The sequence below is a fragment of the Triticum dicoccoides genome, chromosome 1B (genome assembly GCF_002162155.2).
Source record: "Triticum dicoccoides isolate Atlit2015 ecotype Zavitan chromosome 1B, WEW_v2.0, whole genome shotgun sequence".
Classification (NCBI taxonomy): domain Eukaryota; kingdom Viridiplantae; phylum Streptophyta; class Magnoliopsida; order Poales; family Poaceae; genus Triticum; species Triticum dicoccoides.
In genome coordinates, this window is record NC_041381.1 from 62,427,691 (window position 1) to 62,445,707 (window position 18,017).

The window sequence follows — 18,017 nt, forward strand, 5'->3', positions numbered from 1 at the left end:
TTTTGAGGGAGCTGGTTCGGTCGGTCGGTGGATCGGATTGGGTCGGGCTCCATATGGAAACAAGACCCATATGGATCGGGTTGGGTCGGGCTCCAGAGATCATACGTAGCTAAATGCCCATGATTGTCTAAAAAAAAGCTAAATGCCCATGAGATAAAATATACTCCCTCCGTTCCTAAATATTTGTATTTTTAGAGATTTTAAATGAATTACCACGTACGGATGTATATAAATATATTTTAGAGTATACATTCACTCATTTTGCTTTACATGTACTCCCTCCGTTCCCAAATATTTGTCCTTCTAGAGATTTCAACAAGTGACTACATACAAAGCAAAATGAGTGAATCTATACTCTAAATGTCTATATACATCCGTATGTTGTGCCCATTTGAAATGCCTAGAAAGACAAGTATTTCGGAACGGAGGGAATAATCATTTGTTGAAATCTTTAGAAAGACAAATATTTAGGAACGAAGGGAGTAGTATGATAATATATTTTTTTTTACCCTATGAGCACCTTCGAGATGGGTCGGCACAACATCTTAAGATTTTATTTTAATTTTTTCGAAAAAACTTCAGATCTATTCATCAACTATCAAGGTAGTATAAAGCACATCAGAAATAAAAAATGCAATCATGTCCGCAGACCACCTAGCGACGACTACAGACACTGAAACGAGTCGAAGTCGCGTCGCCCTCATTGCCCTCCCACACCGGAGTTGGTCAAACCTTGTTTTAGCAAACAGTCGAGAAGTCATCGTGTTAATGCCCTACAGGATTAGCGTACCAGAACAACAACCCGCCACCGATGAGAGAAGCGTAGATCGAAAGGATCTAACCTGTAGACACATGAACGAACAAAAACAAATGCCAACCAAATCCCGTGAGATTTGCCGGAGACAGACCTCCATCTATCCTCCGACAACGCAAAAAGCACCGCCAATACAGGGTCTTGGCAGGGAAAACCTTATTCCATCTTTAAGAAGACCATCCGACCTATTGTCAAAACTAAAGTTGGCAATCTCATGAGCCACCATGTTAGCGTGGCGATTGATCTTGATGATCTTGAAGTTATTCATAAGCTTCATAATGCTTCGTGCTTCCCTCTTAAGATCAACAAAAGGGGACCTATCAAGAAAATCATTTGCAAGAAAGGAGACCACAAAAGAGCTATCAAATTCTACAATAACGAGTTTATTGAGACTGATACCGACATAGAGCCCAGCAAGGCACGCACGAATCTCCACTTCATCAACACATGTGCACGACAATAAAATCCCAAGAAGAAAGGATGACTTGGCCCGTATGATCTCTGGCAACAACCCCCACGCTGGCAGCGTTCATGCTCTCCACAAAGCTGACATCAATCAAACCCATTAACCGTCGCGCAAAGGGCACACCATCACAACGTACACATTGGCAGGAAGCACTATTTCATCGGGCGAACTGTTATGGGAGCCAATCGGAAGAGAGATCTGCACCTGGCCAATCGGCTTCATCGGACCAGTTCCTGGTGTAGTGCGTCGCCAGCTGGAAGGCACCGGTTGGTTGTGCGCATGGGGCGTTGGAGGCGTCGTGCGCACCCGAGTTGAGTGCTTGCAGGTGGGATGTACCTTTGCCTCGTGCTGAGCGATGTCAGCGTGGCGTATTGGCATTGTTTTTTGTCTCCTTTGGGCGTCGTTGTCTTTTTCGCTTTCGCACACACGTCTCCTCCTCTCTTCCTTTCCCACTCGTGCACGCCGCCTCCTCCCATTCCTTCTCCCCTTGTCTTAGCGCTCCTCAATCTCCCACCCGACCGCTCGAGAACGACGGCGATGAGGAGGCCCAACCCTTGGCGCAGAGTCGCGCCCCTGAGCGGCGGTGACGTCGGATCTCTCCGTCTCGCGAGGCCAGCCATCCCGTCCGTGTTGCGACGCTGCCGGTATGGAAGGCCGGGCTCCAGCAGCCAACGCGATGTTGTATGCGGCCGTGGGGGCTCTGGGGACCGCGCGGCAGGGGACTGCGAGGCGTCCGGTCGTGGGTTCTGGTGACGCCAAGCCATAGATCTGAGCCATCGTCTCCACTTCCTCCTTCCCGACTTCAATGTATGATCAACTAGGTCATTTCTTCTCATTAGGCGCAGCACCAGTTTGTCTTGGTTGCTAAAATCAATCAATCGCTCCAAGGTATGGAGGGGACGGGGCCTTCCCAATTCTAGGTATTCAGATCTGCCCTACTCATGGCAGCATATTGTATGGTGTCATAGGTTACCAATTGTTGTTGTGAGATGAGCTAATTTGTAGATTTTTCAAAAGGGATCCTGAATTCTCTGATTACAGGTTCAGACAGACAACAAGATAACACATGGACAACTTGATTCAGTGTTTTGTAAGTTGCTGCATGACGCTAACTTGGGAAATCTCTCTAATTGCCATGAAAGCATCCATTTGCATATTGCAGCTGGGTGATTGTTGAAACAATATCCTTTTTTATGATTTTTATTCTTAGCTGCTTTGGCAGGGATCCTCCATATCAAGGGAAGAGCGGGGTAGTGTGGGCGAGGGAAGTCCTTGTGTACCAGGTGAAGCTCCTCCTTCCTCTCATTCTCCCCCTTTTGATTATGCATGCCGCACTTCCATGTCTCTTCAGCCCTTTTATTTCTCTTAACATTTTCCTAAATGTCATAATTGTCACAATTGTGCAGGTTTCTGAAAGAAACACAAAAGGAAACAAGATGGAGTAAAATTTTGGTGAAGAACATTTTTCCATAGCTTGTGAACATGTTGGTCCTCCAATTTTGATTTTTCATGATTTGTTGCCCATGCATGCTTTTGATATTCAATCACTTTATTTGTTTACATCCTACTAGATTCTAATTTTAGAATTGCTATTCTATCTAGCTCTGAGACCTTGCCTTTATTTTGTATGAAGTTTACTAATACATTAAATTGCATGCATGTTAGATATTCGATGGGTGCTACTGTTTGTGATTACATGCGATTCCACTTGGTTGCACTTTTTATTATGTTTTTGTACGGATCCCTTGAAGGTAGTGCTGTTGCTGAATCTTGATGCTATGGATATTGTCTGCTTTCAACCCCACCATGTACTACTAACCAGATATGGAGCCTATGTAATATTTGTCCTCTATTGTCTTTCAGTAATTCCTTCTTTCTGAAATTTATCTGCAGTCTTTATGACTTGGCAGCAGTATATATTGCCTTTGGGTTATGGGACTTGCTGGCGCAACCTATCATTTGATAAAATATATCAACCTGGGGAAATATACTTGTGCTGGATTGTTTGAGACATCAGATAAGCCCATGTTGTTGTAAATTTTGCTCGTCTGTCTATTGATGAGAGTAAGAAATAGTCACGGGTATCCTCCTCTTTCATGTTATATCACTTCTTCTTTACGCTTCCACGGCGTAATTCCTTATTTGTGCGCCAACAGTGGCCATTATTTTGTCTGATCTCCTATGTTGAAGTATGGTGGTTTTACTTTTCTTGTTCCATGCGGTACCATTACTTGAGATGTCCACGGTTAATTATCTTAATAAGAGTCAGCAAACACAAAACACATCCAGTGTGCCCATTAACGCCATCCAAATAATAATATGACTAATCTGCACATGTAGTTTCAAAATGGGAACGAGCCAGTAAAAAAATTAAATAAGCAAAAGTTCAAATCAATTGCATGGAACTACACATAAAACACCAATATGCCTGGTGGGGGCACCGTTCGCAAAGAAAAAAAGGCTAATTCTTTGAGAAGGTTAGTTGAATCATTCTACACTAGTAGAAAAGGGGGCAATGGTCCAGGCTAGGTCAGCCCATTAGTCCCGGTTCAATCCAGAACCGGGACCAATGGGGGCATTGGACCCGGTTCGTGAGCCCCGGGGGCCGGCCGGGCCACGTGGGCCATTGGTCCCAGTTCGTCTGGAACTTTTGGTCCCGGTTGGTGGGACGAACCGGGACCAATGGGCCTCGCTCCTGGCCCACCACCATTGGTCCCGGTTGGTGGCATGAACCGGGACCAAAGGCTGCCCTTTAGTCCCGGTTCAAGCCACCAACCGGGACCAATGGGTTGCCTATATATACCCCTCGCCCGCGAGCAGAGCACTCCCACTGCTCTGTTTTTCCTGGCCGGCGAGGAGAGAGCTTTGTGGTGCTCTAGCTCACCTCCTATGCACACGAGGTGTTCGATGGAATGCCCGAGACACACTACTTAAGCTTTCTCCTCTCCAAGCTCGACCTCCAAGCTCCATTTTCCTCAATATTTGTCTAGGTTTAGCGGTCCGTCACGTCCCGTCCCCGTCTTCACCGCCGTCGATCGCCCGTGCCGATCTTGTCGCCGGCACCACCGTGGTGAGCCTCTTGTTCTTATCTTCTTTTTGAAAGGAAAAAAGAAATTCTTACTTGTATGTTTATACAGATACTTGTATAATTTTCTTACTTTTATTATTGCATCTTATATAGTGCGATGGTTTTGGTATCCGCCACCGTCGGCCCTCGTCCTGTCTATGATTTGGATGTGGTATATATTATCTTTTCATAACTATTGGTTCATTTATTGTTTATGACAATTATGCTGACCAACGTGACATGGATTTTATTTATCTAGGAGGTTGTTGAACCGAAAATTCCAATCGACCCTATTGTCGAGAGGCTAAATTTAGTTGAAGAAGAAAACAATTTGTTGAAGGAAAAAATTAGAAAACTTGAGGAGGAGAAGATGATATTGGAGTTGCATGTTGCGGATGTCGTCGATGATCACAAGATCAAGATGGATGCAATGCGCTTGAAGATTAGAAAGATTAGAAAATATGCCATTCATACCGAGGCTTGGTATCATATGCCGTTGGATCAGTTGTTACATTGGTTGCCATTATGATCGCATTTGTTTTCGCATTGAAATGTTTTACATAGTTTCAATGTATGGTTTAATTAATTTAGATGCTCTGCAGACCTTTATGTTGTTAGATGAGAACTATGTATGTACTTTGGTTTTAATGTGATGATGAACTTCTATTAATTTGGTCACTTAATTATCTATTCATGATGTTGTGTAATGATTTTTGACACACTTAATTATATATAATGCACGCAGATGAACCGGCAATGGATGTACGGTTCAAGACACACCTCCGAGTACATTAAGGGCGTGCATGATTTTCTCGAAGTGGCTGAGGCAAACAAGTAGAATGGTTTTATGTGTTGTCCATGCCCTATATGTGGGAATACGAAGTCTTACTCTGACCGGAAAATCCTTCACACCCACCTGCTTTACAAGGGTTTCATGCCACACTATAATGTTTGGACGAGGCACGGATAAATAGGGGTTATGATGGAAGACGGCGAAGAAGAAGAGTACGATGACAACTATGTGCCCCCTGAATACGGTGATGCTACTGAAGATCAAGAGGAACCAGACGATGTGCACGATGATGCTGCAACGGGCGAAGCTGCTGAAGATCAAGAGGAACCAGATGATGTGCCCGATGATAATGATCTCCGCCGGGTCATTGTCGATGCAAGGACGCAATGCGAAAGTCAAAAGGAAAAGCTGAAGTTCGATCGCATGTTAGAGGACCACAAAAAAGGGTTGTACCCCAATTGCGAAGATGGCAACACAAAGCTTGGTACCATACTGGAATTGCTGCAGTGGAAGGCAGAGAATGTTGTGCCCGAGAAAGGATTTGAGAAGCTACTAAAAATATTGAAGAAGAAGCTTCCAAAGGATAATGAATTGCCCGACAGTACATACGCAGTAAAGAAGGTCGTATGCCCTCTAGGATTGGAGGTGCAGAAGCTACATGCATGCCCTAATGACTGCATCCTCTACCGCGGTGCGTACAAGGATCTGAACGCATGCCCGGTATGCGGTGCATTACGGTATAAAATCAGACGAGATGACCCTGGTGATGTTGACGGCGAGCCCCCCAAGAAGAGGGTTCCTGCGAAGGTGATGTGGTATGCTCCTATAATACCACGGTTGAAACGTCTGTTCAGAAACGGAGAGCATGCCAAGTTGATGTGAAGGCACAATGAGGACCGTAAGAAAGACGGGAAGTTGAGAGCACCCGCTGACGGATCGCAGTGGAGAAAAATCGAGAGAAAGTACTGGGATGAGTTTGCAAGTGACCCAAGGAACATATGGTTTGCTTTAAGCGCGGATGGCATTAATCCTTTTGGGGAATAGAGCAGCAATCACAGCACCTGGCCCGTGACTCTATGTATGTATAACCTTCCTCCTTGGATGTGCATGAAGCGGAAGTTCATTATGATGCCAGTTCTCATCCAAGGCCCTAAGCAACCCGGCAACAACATTGATGTGTACCTAAGGCCATTAGTTGAAGAACTTTTACAGCTGCGGAATGGAAACGGTGTACGTGCGTGAGATGAGCACAAACAGGAGGAATTTGACCTAAAGGCGTTGCTATTTGTGACCATCAACGATTGGCCCGCTCTCAGTAACCTTTCAGGACAGACAAACAAGGGATACCACACATGCACGCACTGTTTACTTGACACCGATAGTATATACCTGGGAAGCTGCAGGAAGAATGTGTACCTGGGCCATCGTCGATTTCTTCTGACCAACCGGCAAGCATTTCAAAGGCGAGGCAGATCACTGGAAGAAGCCCACCATGCGTACCCGTGATCACATACTTGTTATGGTCAGTGATTTACACGTAATCTTTGGAAAGGGTCCCGGCAGACTAGCTGTTCCGAGTGACGCTGGGGGACACGCACCCATGTGGAAGAAAAAATCTATATTTTGGGACCTACCCTACTAGAAAGACCTAGAGGTCCGCTCTTCGATCGACATGATGCACGTGACGAAGAATCTTTGCGTGAACCTGCTAGGCTTCTTGGGCGTGTATGGGAAGACAAAAGATACAACTGAGGCACGGGAGGACCTGCAACGTTTGCACGAAAAAGACGGCATGCCTCCAAAGCAGTATGAAGGTCCTGCCAGCTATGCTCTTACCAAAGAAGAGAAGGAAATCTTCTTTGAATGCCTGCTTAGTATGAAGGTCCCGACTGGCTTCTTGTCAAATATAAAAGGAATAATAAATATGGCAGAGAAAAAGTTTCAGAACCTAAAGTCTCATGACTGCCACGTGATTATGACACAACTGCTTCCGGTTGCATTGAGGGGGCTTCTATCGGAAAACATCCGATTAGCCATTGTGAAGCTATGTGCATTCCTCAATGCAATCTCTTAGAAGGTGATCGATCCAGAAATCATACCAAGGCTAAGGAGTGATGTGGTGCAATGTCTTGTCAGTTTCGAGTTGGTGTTCCCACCATCCTTCTTCAATATCATGACGCACGTCCTAGTTCATCTAGTTGACGAGATTGTCATTCTGGGCCCCGTATTTCTACACAATATGTTGTTGGAAATATGCCCTAGAGGCAATAATAAAAGTGTTATTATTATATTTCTTTGTTCATGATAATAGTCTTTTATTCATGCTATAACTGTATTATCCGGAAATCGTAATACACGTGTGAATACATAGACCACAATATGTCCCTAGTGAGCCTCTAGTTGACTAGCTCGTTGTGATCAACAGATAGTCATGGTTTCCTGGCTATGGACATTGGATGTCGTTGATAACGGGATCACATCATTAGGAGAATGATGTGATGGACAAGACCCAATCCTAAGCATAGCACTAAGATCGTGTAGTTCGTTTGCTAGAGCTTTGCCAATGTCAAGTATCTCTTCCTTAGACCATGAGATCGTGTAACTCCCGGATACCGTAGGAATGCTTTGGGTGTATCAAACGTCACAACGTAACTGGGTGATTATAAAGGTGCACTACAGGTATCTCCGAAAGTGTCTGTTGGGTTGACACGGATCGAGACTGGGATTTGTCACTCCGTGTAAACGGAGAGGTATCTCTGGGCCCACTCGGTAGGACATCATCATAATGTGCACAATGTGACCAAGGGGTTGATCACGGGATGATGTGTTACGGAACGAGTAAAGAGACTTTCCGGTAACGAGATTGAACAAGGTATTGGTATACCGACGATCGAATCTCGGGCAAGTAAAATACCGCTAGACAAAGGGAATTGAATACGGGATCGATTGAGTCCTTGACATCGTGGTTCATCCGATGAGATCATCGTGGAACATGTGGGAGCCAACATGGGTATCCAGATCCCGCTGTTGGTTATTGACCGGAGAACGTCTCGGTCATGTCTGCATGTCTCCCGAACCCGTAGGGTCTACACACTTAAGGTTCGATGATGCTAGGGTTATAAAGGAAGCTTGTATGTGGTAACCGAATGTTGTTCAGAGTCCCGGATGAGATCTCGGACGTCAAGAGGAGTTCCGGAATGGTTCGGAGGTAAAGATTTATATATGGGAAGTCCTGTTTTGGTCACCGGAAAAGTTTCGGGCGATATCGGTGATGTACCGGGACCACCGGGAGGGTCCCGGGGGTCCACCAAGTGGGGCCACCTACCCCAGAAGGCTGCGTGGGCCAAGTGTGGGAGGGGACCAGCCCCTAGGTGGGCTGGTGCGCCCCCCACAAGGGGTCCAAGGTGCAAGGGAGAGTGGGAGGGGGCAAACCCTAGTCCAGATGGGCCTTAAGGCCCACCTAGTGGGCGCCTCCCCTCTCTCCCCCTCTTGGCCGCCTCCCCAAGTCCCATCTAGGGCTGGCCGCACCCCTTGGGGTGGGAAACCCTAAAGGGGGCGCACCCCCCTTCTCCCCTATATAAATAGAGGCCTGGGGCTGCCCATAACTGATGAGCACTTCTCCTCTTGGTGCAGCCTTGCCCCTCTCCCTCCTCCTCCTCCTCTTCCATGGTGCTTGGCGAAGCCCTGCTGGATTGCCACGCTCCTCCACCACCACCATGCCGTTGTGCTGCTGCTGGATAGAGTCTTCCTCAACCTCTCCCTCTCTCCTTGCTGGATCAAGGCGTGGGAGACGTCACCGGGCTGTACGTGTGTTGAACGCGGAGGTGCCGTCCGTTCGGCACTAGGATCTCCGGTGATTTGAATCACGACGAGTACGACTCCTTCAACCCCGTTCTCTTGAACGCTTCCGCTTAGCAATCTACAAGGGTATGTAGATGCACTCTCCTTCCCCTCGTTGCTGGTTTCTCCATAGATAGATCTTGGTGACACGTAGGAAAATTTTGAATTTCTGCTACGTTCCCCAACAGTGGTATCAGAGCCAGGTTTATTGCGTAGATTCTTTGCACGAGTAGAACACAAAGTAGTTGTGGGCGTTGATTTTGTTCAATATGCTTACCGTTACTAGTCCAATCTTGTTTCGACGGCATCGTGGGATGAAGCGGCCCGGACCGACCTTACACGTACTCTTACGTGAGACAGGTTCCACCGATTGACATGCACTTGGTGCATAAGGTGGCTAGCGGGTGCCAGTCTCTCCCACTTTAGTCGGAACAGATTCGATGAAAAGGGTCCTTATGAAGGGTAAATAGCAATTGACATATCACGTTGTGGTTTTGCGTAGGTAAGAAACGTTCTTGCTAGAAACCCATAGCAGCCACGTAAAACATGCAAACAACAATTATAGGACGTCTAACTTGTTTTTGCAGGGTATGCTATGTGATGTGATATGGCCAAGAAGAATGTGATGAATGATATGTGATGTATGAGATTGATCATGTTCTTGTACTAGGAATCACGACTTGCATGTCGATGAGTATGACAACCGGCAGGAGCCATAGGAGTTGTCTTTATTTATTGTATGACCTGCGTGTCATTGAAGAACGCCATGTAAATTACTTTACTTTATTGCTAAACGCGTTAGCCATAGAAGTAGAAGTAGTCGTTGGCGTGACAACTTCATGAAGACACGATGATGGAGATCATGGTGTCAAGCCGGTGACAAGATGATCATGGAGCCCCGAAGATGAAGATCAATGGAGCTATATGATATTGGCCATATCATGTCACAACTATATAATTGCATGTGATGTTTATTATGATTATGCATCTTGTTTACTTAGGACGACGGTAGTAAATAAGATGATCCCTTACAAAATTTCAAGAAGTGTTCTCCCCTAACTGTGCACCGTTGCTACAGTTCGTCGCTTCTAAGCTCCACGTGATGATCGGGTGTGATGGATTCTTACGTTCACATACAACGGGTGTAAGACAGTTTTACACAGCGAAAACACTTAGGGTTAACTTGATGAGCCTAGCATGTACAGACATGGCCTCGGAACACGGAGACCGAAAGGTCGAGCATGAGTCGTATAGTAGATACGATCAACATGAAGATGTTCACCGATGATGACTAGTCCGTCTCACGTGATGATCGGACACGGCCTAGTTGACTCGGATCATGTAATCACTTAGATGACCAGAGGGATGTCTATCTGAGTGGGAGTTCATAAGATGAACTTAATTATCCTGAACATAGTCAAAAAGGATTTTGCAAATTATGTCGTAGCTCGCGCTTTAGTTCTACTGTTTTAGATATGTTCCTAGAGAAATTATAGTTGAAAGTTGATAGTAGCGATTATGCGATCAGTAGAAAGCTTATGTCCTTAATGCACCGCTCAGTGTGCTGAACCCCAAACGTCGTTTGTGGATGTTGCGAACATCGGACATACACGTTTTGATAACTACGTGATAGTTCAGTTAAACGGTTTAGAGTTGAGGCACCAAAGACGTTTTCGAAATGTCGCGGAACATATGAGATGTTTCAAGGGCTGAAATTGGGATTTCAGGCTCGTGCCCACGTCAAGAGGTATGAGACCTCCGACGATTTTCTTAGCCTGCAAACTAAGGGAGAAAAGCTCAATCGTTGAGCTTGTGCTCAGATTGTCTGAGTGCGACAATCACTTGAACCGAGTGGGAGTTAATCTTCCAGATGAGATAGTGATGTTTCCCCAAAGTCATTGCCACCAAGCTGCTAGAGCTTCGTGATAAACTATAACATATCAAGGATAGAGATGATGATCCTTGAGGTATTCGCGTTGTTTGACATCGCGAAAGTAGAAATCAAGAAGGAGCATCAATTGTTGATGGTTGGTGAAACCACTAGTTTCAAGAAGGGCAAGGGCAAGAAGGGACACTTCATGAAACGGCAAATCAGTTGCTGCTCCAGTGAAGAAACCCAAGGTTGAACCTTAACCCGAGACTGAGTGCTTCTATAATAAGGGGAACAACCACTGGAGCAGAATTACCCTAGATACTTGGTAGATAAGAAGGCTGGCAAGGTCGATAGAAGTATATTGGATATACATTATGTTAATGTGTACTTTACTAGTACTCCTAGTAGCACCAGGGTATTAGATACCGGTTCGGTTGCTAAGTGTTAGTAACTCGAAATAAAAGCTACGGAGTAAACGGAGACTAGCTAAAGGTGAGCTGACGATATGTGTTGGAAGTTTTTCCAAGCTTGATGTGATCAAGCATCGCACGCTCCCTCTACCAACGAGATTGGTGTTAAACCTAAATAATTGTTATTTGGTGTTTGCGTTGAGCATAGACATGATTGGATTATGTCTATTGCAATACGGTTATTCATTTAAGGAGAATAATAGTTACTCTATTTATGTGAATAATACCTTCAGTGGTCTTGCACCTTAAAATGGTTTATTGAATCTCGATCGTAGTGATACACATTTTCATACCAAAAGATAGTAATGATAGTACCACTTACTGGTGGCACTGCCATGTAAGTCATATTGGTTTAAAACGCATGAAGAAGCTCCATGTTGATGGATCTTTGGACTCACTCGTTTTTGAAAAGTTTGAGACATGCGAACCATGTCTATTGGTGTATACGCATGAAGAAACTCCATGCAGATGGATCGTTTGGGCTCACTTGATTTTGAATCACTTGAGATATGCAAATCATACCACATGGGCAAGATGACTAAAAAGCCTCGTTTTTCAGTAAAATGGAACAAGATAGCAACTCGTTGGAAGTAACACATTTTGATGTGTGCAGTCCAATGAGTGCTGAGGCATGCAGTGAATATCGTTATGTTCCTACTTCACAGATGATTCGAGTAGATGTAGAATATATTTACTTGATGAAACACAAGTCTGAATTATTGAATGGTTCAAGTAATTTCAGAGTGAAGTTGAAGATCATCGTGACAAGAGGATGAAATGTCTATGATATGATCATAGAGATGAGTATCTGAGTTACGAGCTTTGGCATGCAATTAAGACATTGTGGAAATTGTTTCACAATTAATACCGCCTGGAACACCATAGTGTGATGGTGTGTCCGAACATCATAGTTGCACCCTATTGGATATGGTGCGTACCTTGATGTCTCTTATCGAATTACCACTATTGTTCATGGGTTAGGCATTAGAGACAACCGCACTCACTTTAATAGGGCATCACGTTACTCCGTTGAGACGACACCGTATGAATTATGGGTTAGAGAAACCTAAGTTGTCGTTTCTTAAAGGTTTGGGGCTGCGATGCTTATGTGAAAAAGTTTCAGGTTGATAAGCTCGAACCCAAAGCGGATAAAATGCATCTTCATAGGACACCCAAAACAGTTGGGTATACCTCCTAATTCAGATCCGAAAGCAATAAGGATTGTTTCTTGTACCGGGTCCTTTCTCGAGGAAAAGTTTGTCTCGAAAAGTTCAGTGGGAGGATGGTGGAGACTTGATGAGGTTATTGAACCATCACTTCAACCAGTGTGTATCAGGGCACAGGAAGTTGTTCCTGTGGCACCTACACCAATTGAAGTGGAAGCTTATGATAGTGATCATGAAGTTTCGGATCAAGTCACTACCGAACCTCGTAGGACGACAAGGACGCGTACTACTTCGGAGTGGTACGGTGATCCTGTCTTGAAGATCATGTTGCTAGACAACAATGAACCTACGAGCTATGGAGAAGCGATGGTGGGCCCAAATTCCGACAAATGGTTAGAAGCCATGGAATCCGAGATAGGATCCATGTATCAGAACAAAGCATGGACTTTGGTGGACTTGCCCAATGATCGGCAAGCCATTGAGATAAATGGATCTTTAAGAAGAAGACGGACGTGGACGGTAATGTCACCGTCTATGAAGCTCGACTTGTGGCGAAGAGTTTTTCACAAGTTCAAGGAGTTGACTACGATGAGATTTTCTCATCCGTAGCGATGCTTAAGTCCGTCGGAATCATGTTAGCATTAGCTGCATTTATGAAATCTGGCAGATGGATGTCAAGACAAGTTTCCTTACCAGTTTTCGTAAGGAAAGATTGTATGTGATACAATCAGAAAGGTTTTGTCGATCCTAAGGATGCTAAAAGGTATGCTGGCTCCAGCGATCCTTCTAAGGACTGGAGTAAGCATCTCGGAGTTGGAATGTATGCTTTGATGAGATGATCAAAGATTTTGGGTTTATACAAAGTTTATGAGAAACTTGTATTTCCGAAGAAGTGAGTGGGAGCACTATAGAATTTCTGATGAGTATGTGTTGTTAACATGTTGTTGATCGGAAATGACGTAGGATTTCTGGAAAGCATATAGGGTTATTTGAAAAGTGTTTTTAAATGGAAAACCTGGATTAAGCTACTTGAACGTTGAGCATCAAGATCTATAAGGATGGATCAAAACGCTTAATGGTACTTTCAAATGAGCACATACCTTAACATGATCTTGAAGGTGTTCAAGATGGATCAGTCAAAGAAGAAGTTCTTGCCTGAGTTGTAAGGTACGAAGTTAAGACTTAAAGCTCGACCTCGGCAGAAAAGAGAGAAAGGACGAAGGTCGTCCCCTATGCTTTAGACATAGGCTCTACCGTATGCTATGTTGTGTACCGCACCTGAAGTGTGCCTTGCCATGAGTTAGTCAAGGGGTACAAGAGTGATCCAAGAATGGATCACAGACAGCGGTCAAAGTTATCCTTAGTAACTAGTGGACTAAGGAATTTTCTCGATTATGGAGGTGGTAAAAGAGTTCGTCGTAAAGGTTACGTCGATGCAAGCTTAACACCTATCCGGATAGCTCTAAGTAGAGATACCGGATACGTATAATGCGGCAACAATTTAGAATAGCTCCAAGTGGAACAGTTATTTGGAATGGCTCCAAATAGAACGTGGTAGCTACATCTAGGAGATGACATAGAGATTTGTAAAGCACACACGGATCTAAAAAGTTCAGACCCGTTGACTAAAAACCTCTCTCACAAGCAACATGATCAAACCCAAGACTCTTTGGATGTTGGTCACATGGTGATGTGACCTGTCAGTGTTAATCACATGGTGATGTGAACTAGATTATTGACTCTAGTGCAAGTGGGAGACTGTTGGAAATATGCCCTAGAGGCAATAATAAAAGTGTTATTATTATATTTCTTTGTTCATGATAATAGTCTTTTATTCATGCTATAACTGTATTATCCGGAAATCGTAATACACGTGTGAATACATAGACCACAATATGTCCCTAGTGAGCCTCTAGTTGACTAGCTCGTTGTGATCAACAGATAGTCATGGTTTCCTGGCTATGGACATTGGATGTCGTTGATAACGGGATCACATCATTAGGAGAATGATGTGATGGACAAGACCCAATCCTAAGCATAGCACTAAGATCGTGTAGTTCGTTTGCTAGAGCTTTGCCAATGTCAAGTATCTCTTCCTTAGGCCATGAGATCGTGTAACTCCCGGATACCGTAGGAATGCTTTAGGTGTATCAAACATCACAACGTAACTGGGTGATTATAAAGGTGCACTACAGGTATCTCCGAAAGTGTCTGTTGGGTTGACACGGATCGAGACTGGGATTTGTCACTCCGTGTAAACGAAGAGGTATCTCTAGGCCCACTCGGTAGGACATCATCATAATGTGCACAATGTGACCAAGGGGTTGATCACGGGATGATGTGTTACGGAACGAGTAAAGAGACTTTCCGGTAACGAGATTGAACAAGGTATTGGTATACCGACGATCGAATCTCGGGCAAGTAAAATACCGCTAGACAAAGGGAATTGAATACGGGATCGATTGAGTCCTTGACATCGTGGTTCATCCGATGAGATCATCATGGAACATGTGGGAGCCAACATGGGTATCCAGATCCCGCTGTTGGTTATTGACCGGAGAACGTCTCGGTCATGTCTGCATGTCTCCCGAACCCGTAGGGTCTACACACTTAAGGTTCGATGATGCTAGGGTTATAAAGGAAGCTTGTATGTGGTAACCGAATGTTGTTCGGAGTCCCGGATGAGATCCCGGACGTCAAGAGGAGTTCCGGAATGGTCCGGAGGTAAAGATTTATATATGGGAAGTCCTGTTTTGGTCACCGGAAAAGTTTCGGGCGATATCGGTGATGTACCGGGACCACCGGGAGGGTCCCGGGGGTCCACCAAGTGGGGCCACCTGCCCCAGAAGGCTGCGTGGGCCAAGTGTGGGAGGGGACCAGCCCCTAGGTGGGCTGGTGCGCCCCCCACAAGGGGTCCAAGGCGCAAGGGAGAGTGGGAGGGGGCAAACCCTAGTCCAGATGGGCCTTAAGGCCCACCTAGTGGGCGCCTCCCCTCTCTCCCCCTCTTGGCCGCCTCCCCAAGTCCCATCTAGGGCTGGCCGCACCCCTTGGGGTGGGAAACCCTAAAGGGGGCGCACCCCCCTTCTCCCCTATATAAATAGAGGCCTGGGGCTGCCCATAACTGATGAGCACTTCTCCTCTTGGTGCAGCCTTGCCCCTCTCCCTCCTCCTCCTCTCCCATGGTGCTTGGCGAAGCCCTGCTGGATTGCCACGCTCCTCCACCACCACCACGCCGTTGTGCTGCTACTGGATGGAGTCTTCCTCAACCTCTCCCTCTCTCCTTGCTGGATCAAGGCGTGGGAGACGTCACCGGGCTGTACGTGTGTTGAACGCGGAGGTGCCGTCCGTTCGGCACTTGGATCTCCGGTGATTTGAATCACGACGAGTACGACTCCTTCAACCCCGTTCTCTTGAACGCTTCCGCTTAGCGATCTACAAGGGTATGTAGATGCACTCTCCTTCCCCTCGTTGCTGGTTTCTCCATAGATAGATCTTGGTGACACGTAGGAAAATTTTGAATTTCTGCTACGTTTCCCAACATATGTACCCCTTTGAGAGGTTCATGGGAGTCCTAAAGAAATATGTCCGTAACCGTGCTAGGCCAGAAGGAAGCATCTCCATGGGCCATCAAACAGAGGATGTCATCGGGTTTTGTGTTGACTTCATTCCTCGCCTTAAGAAGATAGGTCTCCCTAAATCGCGATATGAGGGGAGACTGACTGGAAAAGGCATGCTTCGAAGGGACTCAATAATATGCAGGGACGGATATTCTTGGTCTCAAGCACACTACACAGTTCTACAGAACTCTACCTTGGTGACCCCGTATGTCGATGAACACAAGAACAGTCTGCGCTCCAAACACCCGGAGCAGTGCGACGACTGGATTACATGTGAACACATCAGGACTTTCAGCAGTTGGTTGGAAGCACGTCTCAGAGGTGACAACACTGTTTGTGATGAGCTGTACTTGTTGTCCAGGGGACCATCTTTGACTGTATTGATTTGGAAAGGATACGAGATAAATGGGAATACATTTTACACGATTGACCAAGATCAAAAGAGCACCAACCAAAACAACGGTGTCCGCTTTGATGCAACAACCGAGAAGGGAAATGACACATATTATGGTTACATAGTGGACATATGGGAACTTGACTACAGACATGATTTTAAGGTCACTTTGTTTAAGTGCAAATGGGTCAATCTGTCAGGAGGCGGGGTACAGGTAGACTCACATTACGGAATAACAGTGGATTTGAAAAATCTTGGGTACACTGACGAACCGTTCGTCCTGGCCAATGATGTGGCACAGGTTATCTATGTGAAGGACATGTCTACCAGACCGAGAAAGAGAAAGATAAGGAAGTGAATACATCATACGATGAGCCAAAGCGCCACATAGTTCTTTCAGGAAAAAGGGACATCGTGGGAGTGGAGGGCAAGACAAACATGTCTGAAGATAATGAAAAGTTTCATGAAATTCCTCCCTTCAAAGTCAAGGCTGATCCCAGCATCCTGATAAACGATAAAGATTATTCATGGTTACGGCGCAATAAGCAAATGACACAAGCGAAGAAAAAGTAAAGACTTTCTCCCGCAACTATTATGATGATACCATGCCAACTTTATAACAGACGAGTATGATACCATTGTCCGTTTTTTACATGCACATGCTATGTGGGTGAATTTATGATACCATGCCAACTTTCAACTTTTTCAGAGTTCATTTGAAATGCTTTAATGTCTTATGGTTCGCCCCTCATAATAATTAAAAATAGCAACAATAAGTATTTTGTTGTAAGTAGAAACAGAATAAAATAAATAAAGCAAGAAAGAAAACAAAAAAACAAAAAAAGTGTTTTCAAATTTGAAAACTAATGGCACTAACAGAAAGTTTATAATTTTTCTAAAACTAAAAGAAAAAAGAATTAAAAAATAAAGCAAAAAACAAAATAAAATAAATAATATAGAAAACAAAACAAAAAACTGGAAAATAATGAAAAATAGCAACAATAAGTATTTTGTTGTAAGTAGAAACAAAATAAAATAAATAAAGCAAGAAAGAAAACAAAAAAACAAAAAAAAAGTGTTTTCAAATTTGAAAACTAATGGCACTAACAGAAAGTTTTACAATTTTCCTAAAACTAAAAGCAAAAAGAATTTAAAACTAAAGCAAAAAACAAAAGAAAATAAATAATGCAGAAAACAAAACAAAAAACTGAAATAAAAATAAAAATAGCAACAATAAGTAAAGAAAAAAAACAAAAAAAATGCCTCCTACTGGGCCCCCACGGCCTGAATACGACTAGAAACCCTACCATGGGCCAGGATTCAGGCCCGCAGTAGGCCCAGAAGGCCCATCAGGCAAAGCAGTAGCAAGTAGGCCCGCAAGCCTACGGTGGATAGGAGCTCGAGAGGGGTGCGGCAGTGGGGCTTATAAACCACTGCGCGCCCTTCTCAACTAGCGAGGTGGGACTAATCTTTGGCCCCGACGCGGGCAGCACAGGTGCCTTTGGTCCCGGTTGGTG